Genomic DNA, 6,576 nt, shown 5'->3' with positions numbered 1-6,576 from the left:
TAGGAAAAACCAATAATTCAATTCAATCCAATCCAATCCATATATATACAACGAAGCACTTATCTTGAAATCTAGAGGAGAATAGATGGATAACTTAGTAGTTGAGAAACAAGTCATTGAAGCACTTACAGTAACAGTACACAGTTACTTGGCAACACAGCCCATGGCTCCTCCTCTCTTCTCCCAATTCACCAACATTTCTTTACTTCCCCCTATCATTTCTAAACTTTATCACATCATCAAAATTCAAATGTTCCAAACCACCACAACATGTACCTGCACTCCATACTGCCTATATTCTTTCGAGGTGCTAACTAAATTATTAACATTGCTCCAATTGCACCTCACTGCATTCACCACATCCAATATATTCCTTCATAATTGTGACCCTCTCAAAAGCACAATTATGTTCATAACCAATTCATTTCAAATCAACCGGTCCACCTTTCATTTATTTATCTTCATCAATACACATATTATATATATAGTTGAATTATATATCCAATGTTGTGCGGCATACAAATTAAGGTAAGCATATTGATATGGTTGCATTGCATCAGTGCATGGGAGAATTTTATAACTGCATTTCTGTCCATATATATGTTACCAAGATGTATCACACAAGGAGGGGGCGGCACGGTACATTTTGCATGTGGCTTTTATGATGGCCGTTCTGTGCACACTGCAGAGACATATAGCTTTGCCTTCAGAGTGGTTACATTGTGGCAGAATTTTGCAGAGGTCGTTGGGGCCATCCTCTCCCTTTTCAAAGCTTCATTAATTCAATTTGTCACCTTCTATGTCATAGTAAATGACATACCTTATACAACAACTAAGAGCAAACTTAAAAAGGAATAGTATATGAACACAATAAGTTACTCATGTTTTCCAATTCAAGTGTAAAGTAGAGTTTCTCATGCAGCAACCAGAAAAAACTGTACCCGCCAGCCATTTTAAGAGCTTAATAAAGTACCTCTCTCTCACGGCCACAATACCATTTCTTTCTCAATTCCCAAATTATGATAAAACTGTTCATTGGTCATGGAGAGCAAATAGTCCATCATGGAAGTGATGGCTTTTTTAGTGGTTTCAGAATCAGTTCAAATCAACTTGGTACATTCCCGCAGATTAAAAAAAAATCTGTCTAAAGTTAAATGTGGTTTTAGAAGTAAATTGAAGAGAAAAAAGGAGTCGATATCTGTATGTATTCATATGGATATAAAATAAAAGAGTGGGGTTAGGAGACAGATTTGTAATGATGCCTACTGTCTTCATCTCTTGAAACTCTGGTATCATATTGATTTCCTGGTGCTGTCAGTAAATAATCTATTTTTCTTTCTCCCCTGCATCACCCTGCTGAGTTTCTCAGTTTGTAGCAGTGATAAATTTGCATACATGGCAAAATTAGAAAGACGTGTAAAAGTTCAGCAGTATCTGCCTTGAGTATCCCATTTTGTTGAGTGGTCCTGTATTAGCTTTTTCAGATGAAGTATCCTAGAACATCAGGAGATTGAGATCCCAAAAAAAGGGTCCATGGCCAAATGTCAGCAAACTCCCAAAACAATTCGTACGAAACTCCGAAAAGCCTCACATGGTTGCAGAACTTTGTTTGTATGGCTGCAGTCACAATTCACAAGTCCATGTCGGATCATCAACTCTGTCCATTCATCATTGTCCGCCCTCCATCATTGAACATCGTGTTCAGAGCTCCCAGGTAATGAGCTAATGCATCCTTGTTCCTTTGAGTTTGATTGTGAAACCAGGCCATGACTTGTCCAACACATGTACAATTTCAGAGGCCTCATTCTGTGATACTCCAAAGTTTACTCCATCACCCAAATTCATCAAGCCAAACCCCGTCACCCATATTTTCTTACATTATTACATTATGCTGCTTCCATCACTTTCTTCAATAATTCTCCTTTACCCAACAAGTAGGAAGTAACAACTGGGGTTTTTCACTTTGTGGTTGGTTGCTAGCTACATGCCTTGGCCCAATCACAATTCTCCAAGACTGCAACTCTGACAAAGATGTACACGCTACAGCAACGCATTGTAATTTGTAATACTATATTTGATGAAAAGCTTTTTGCCCTTGTAACTTTCTATCTAGCTTGGTAAAGAGTTCGGAAGATGGTTATAACTTAACACTTGCAAAAAATCTATGTAGTTCTATACACAATGTTGACTTAGAAACATCACACAGGTTTCCAATCTCGGAAAAACAACCACGAAAGCAAGCGCATAAAAATAGGTATTAACCTAAAAACAAAGCTAATATACGCTAATACCTCGATATGTTTGCATTTGTAGACGAATTTAGCATTAACAACGGCAACAATTCCCCGTGTGTCAAACACTTCTCTTACAACAAAAAACAAGTAGTTTTGCACACCACCTGGAACCTGCAGTGCCCATTATTAATAATACAAAACCTTGAAAGGCGCTACTAAACAGCGAGATAGATAAGGTTAATAAATTACAATCTCAATTTTTAATACAATTATATTATAATTCTTAATATTATTATTTTAATATTTTTTCATATAATTTAATTATAAATATATTTTTTATTATATATACAACGTTTTATCATTTTCCTACACAAATAAGGAAGAAAATCAATAAAGATATCAGAAATAATTATTTGACAACTAAAACAATTACTTAATAATTATATTATAATGATATAAATAACTATATTGTAATAATATAATAATATAATAAAATCTTGACGAGGTTCGTAGTGTGTTACCCAATGGTAAGATGACGAAGTCCCATAGTATACTACAAAATATTAAGAGGACGAAATCTCATAATGTATTATCAAGTATGTAGATAATTAGGTTTCATAATATGTTATGCAGTGTTGAGATGACTAAGTTTTGTAATGTATTATTCGAGTGTGTGACTTGACATCTCGACAACATATGCGACAAACACCACCTAATAAGGATTAGAGGTTTAATAATACAATTAACAATTATTGCACACTAAACAACTTACAAATCATAATTAATGGACCTACTTGGCCTAACCTATTTATCCATATCATCACAATAAATACGTGAACACCAAAAATAAATAAAAAGTAATGAATTTTTAACTTTACTATATATATTCACTATTAAAATCGAAAACTAATTTGAAAGTTAAAATATAATCACATATACCATCTATCATACCATCTACCAGAAACACAAAAAACAATAAGGTATAGATCAAAGATCTAAAGATTGACGATCCAAGTACTAAAGACTCCACATACAAGAAAATATCTAGTTTTAAGGTAATCGAGTTTTGTAATGTACCATTCGAGTGTGTGACTCGACATCTCAACAACATACGCGACAAACACTACTTAATAAGGATTAGAGGCCTAATAATACAATTAACAATGATTGCACACTAAACAACCCACAAATCATAATTAATGGACCTACTTATCCATATAATTGAAAAGACTAATACTATCACTATAAATATACATGAACACCAAAAATAAAAATAAATAATGAATTTTTAATTTTATTATATATATTCACTATTAAAACCAAAAACTAATTTAAAAATTAAAATATAATCACATATAATATCTACCAGAAATACAAAGAGTAATAAGCTATAGATCAAAAGATTCAATGGCTACAATCCAAATTCTAAAAACTCAACATATAAAAAAGGATTTGATTTTGTAGAAACAATAACCGAGTTAAATGAAGATGTTAAGTAATTATATATTTAATTGGTATTCTCTATATAGTTGTCGGTATGATTAAAACTTTTTTTACGTAATTGTTTTTCACGGTTAATTTGTAAGAAAAGGAAAACTCAATTTATTTTGACATAATTGTTTGGTGTTGTATTCATGTCCATTCATGTATAAACACATTTAATGTCTAGAAATTACAATAGCAGTATGTACCATTGAACTCTTTAATATATTTTGTTAAGTTTTAATGGCTATACTGAGTTTTTTTTTTCAATATAAAAAAATGCCTCCTCAAAAAATATAAAATGAGAAAATGATCTGCACAATGATAATATAAAGAACTTTTACGCGTTACTCAATTATAAATTTTCATATGTAGTAACTTTATTGACTTGTACAATAAAAATATTAGAAATAATATATAACAATTTTTATACACAGAAATTAAATTCTAAAAAAAAGTATTTACCATTTTAATTTCCACAAACATTGTCCAAATTTTGAAGATATAAATAGAAATATTAAATATATAGTAAATACATAGTTTTATACTCTCTTTTAATCATAAACCAACATGTTTCATCATTTTTTTAAAGCTTTTCCACAAATATCTTAAAATTATATTATATAATGATTTTTAATTAATTGATAGTGTAAAAATTGTTACACTCACAACACATACTTATTAAACTTACATCAAAATCACCTGGCATGTGTCCCACAAAATACAAAGTTCCAATCAAACCCAACTTCTGGCAGTAACTAGCTTTCTCTAACCAACATGCCAGGCATGCAGTTGTTCATGACAGTGGTAGGCCACTCAAATTGTTGTGGATTCCACTACCAGTTTCAGCTGTAGCAAGAACAAGGACCTTACTTCTCAATCCAAGGCAATAAATTCATAACCTAAATGTGGATGCAATTATTCAAAAAAATCATGAGAACACAGACACCATATGAGCCATATAGTCAAACTAGGTTCGGCCAATCAATATTTAAGCCTATGAAAGTTTCCTCCAAATTTAAGTGCTTAAAATTATCTCTTTGGCAGTAAATACCACCAGTCACCACCTGTAAAGTCAATAGTCTCATAAATATTATTTGTTGCACTGGTCTTGGTGTTTTCCACATACATCACTCAACAATAAAGCACCGTTAACACTGATATGTGACTTGGTAATTTTCTCCAAAATTCAAAGCATGGAGCAATCAATAATAAGACACTAACAAGATAGAATAGAACATTCTAAAGAAACAAACTAATCGAACTAAGTTTAATCATTCACTGATAGTGTCAAAATTTCAGGTTAGATAAAACTCGATGGATCAGAGGGTGGCACTAGGCACATGCTAAGTGGTACTCATCATATTATAACATGTTTCAAAAGATTAAATCGTTCTAACATTTTAAAAACCACTTTACGAGTTGAAACACTTGCACTCAACCCACCTGAACTGACAGAGTATCATCCGAGACATGATAGACATAAATCAACTCCAGCACCTGGCAGTAGTTCTCAGAGATATGATAACGGATTCAATTCTTCAGAAAGAAATAATAGACCAAAGGGTTTTCTGCATCAGTGGCTCTGCAAAAAATCTGACAGCAGCAACAAATTTGCACATGGTAATAGCATGAACAACTGCTCATTTGCTTTTGTCAGCACATATCCTGTTGTTCGATGGAAAATGAGACAAAAGCTGAAAAGAAATTTTATACAGCTCTTCTGTACCTGGATGCTACAATACGTGTTGACAATTATGTGTCGGTAACTCTGTTGAGAACATGAACCGCAGATAATCAAACGCCAAAGAAGAAACTATAGAACACAAAATTTAAGCTATGATAACAGAAGGGTTTTCTGAAGAGTTCAGAGCAACTATTTGCAAGGTGTTTAGTGACCGAGGTTTGCAATAGTTTCTGCCTGCGTATAAGGATTCCAATGCTCAAAAAACAATCAAGAGTTTTCCGTCAAAAACAAATAAGAAACAGAAACAGAACCAGTCCCGTTGGAATGTGCTCCACAATAACCTAAATTATTAGGAGGACAAGACCCCACATCCATCACATTCTAAATCAATGTTGCTAAAAGAAATTACGTTGCGTCAGATTTTGCCGCGTCTCACTGTTACAGTTACTTTCTTTACTTCTTTTCTATTCATGTTGTTGAGTCATCCAGTTTTTTAAAACTAACGAAACAAAAATTAAGAAATCTTTTTAAGGATGTTTAGAATATGAAAATTATATTTAAAATGTGAAGCCATCCACGTTGATAAAAATTACACTACAGTATAAAATCATAGCAAAATGGTAGTTATCATAATTTTAAAAAATATGCACATGTTATAGTAATTATAAGTTCTCCTGTCTAAAAGTGTGTTTGATATTCAGTGTAATAAATATTATAATAATAATATATATTTATTTTGATTTTTTTTATTGTTGTATATATTTGCAATAGACATTTTTTACTATTAGATTTTGCTGATTAAAGCATGAATTGTAATTAATAACCTAAATTTTATCTAATTTTTGTACGATTTAACTATCATTATGGATATATATTTTAATTAATACAATTAAACTTATCAGTCGATAGATTTTGACGTTACATTTAATATGATGTTGAATAATTAGTTTTATGTCCACACTTTTTTATTATTAGACCTTGATTAAAGCATGAATTGTAATTAATAATGTTGACATTACACTACAAGAAAATCATAAAATACAAACCAATTTTGATAGAGACAAAAAATAGTTAGTTCTTACAGTGACTAAATTAGACACCATTTTAGAGACTAAAAAAATTTTGGTTTCTAAATTAGTTTCTATTATTGTTAAATAATTTTTAAATTAGTAT

General features: G+C 31.5%; 1 long non-coding RNA gene across 2 annotated transcripts; it reads right to left on the bottom strand.

Annotated features, from left to right (window-relative positions):
* LOC137810533 (uncharacterized) lies at positions 1-5,777 on the bottom strand. 2 transcript variants are annotated; one of them, XR_011080917.1, is made up of 3 exons: positions 5,163-5,777; positions 4,419-4,565; positions 1-2,405 (listed from the first exon to the last, which is right to left on the bottom strand). It is a non-coding gene; the product is annotated as an uncharacterized lncRNA (long non-coding RNA). The 2 variants fall into 2 exon arrangements; XR_011080916.1 differs by having other exon boundaries at positions 4,408-4,565; positions 5,163-5,776.
* Positions 5,778-6,576: the final 799 nt, after the last annotated feature.

Source organism: Phaseolus vulgaris, chromosome 2, assembly GCF_000499845.2.
Source record: "Phaseolus vulgaris cultivar G19833 chromosome 2, P. vulgaris v2.0, whole genome shotgun sequence".
NCBI lineage: Eukaryota > Viridiplantae > Streptophyta > Magnoliopsida > Fabales > Fabaceae > Phaseolus > Phaseolus vulgaris.
The sequence above is the reverse complement of the archived record's forward strand: the minus strand, read 5'-3'. Positions and strand labels throughout refer to the sequence as shown.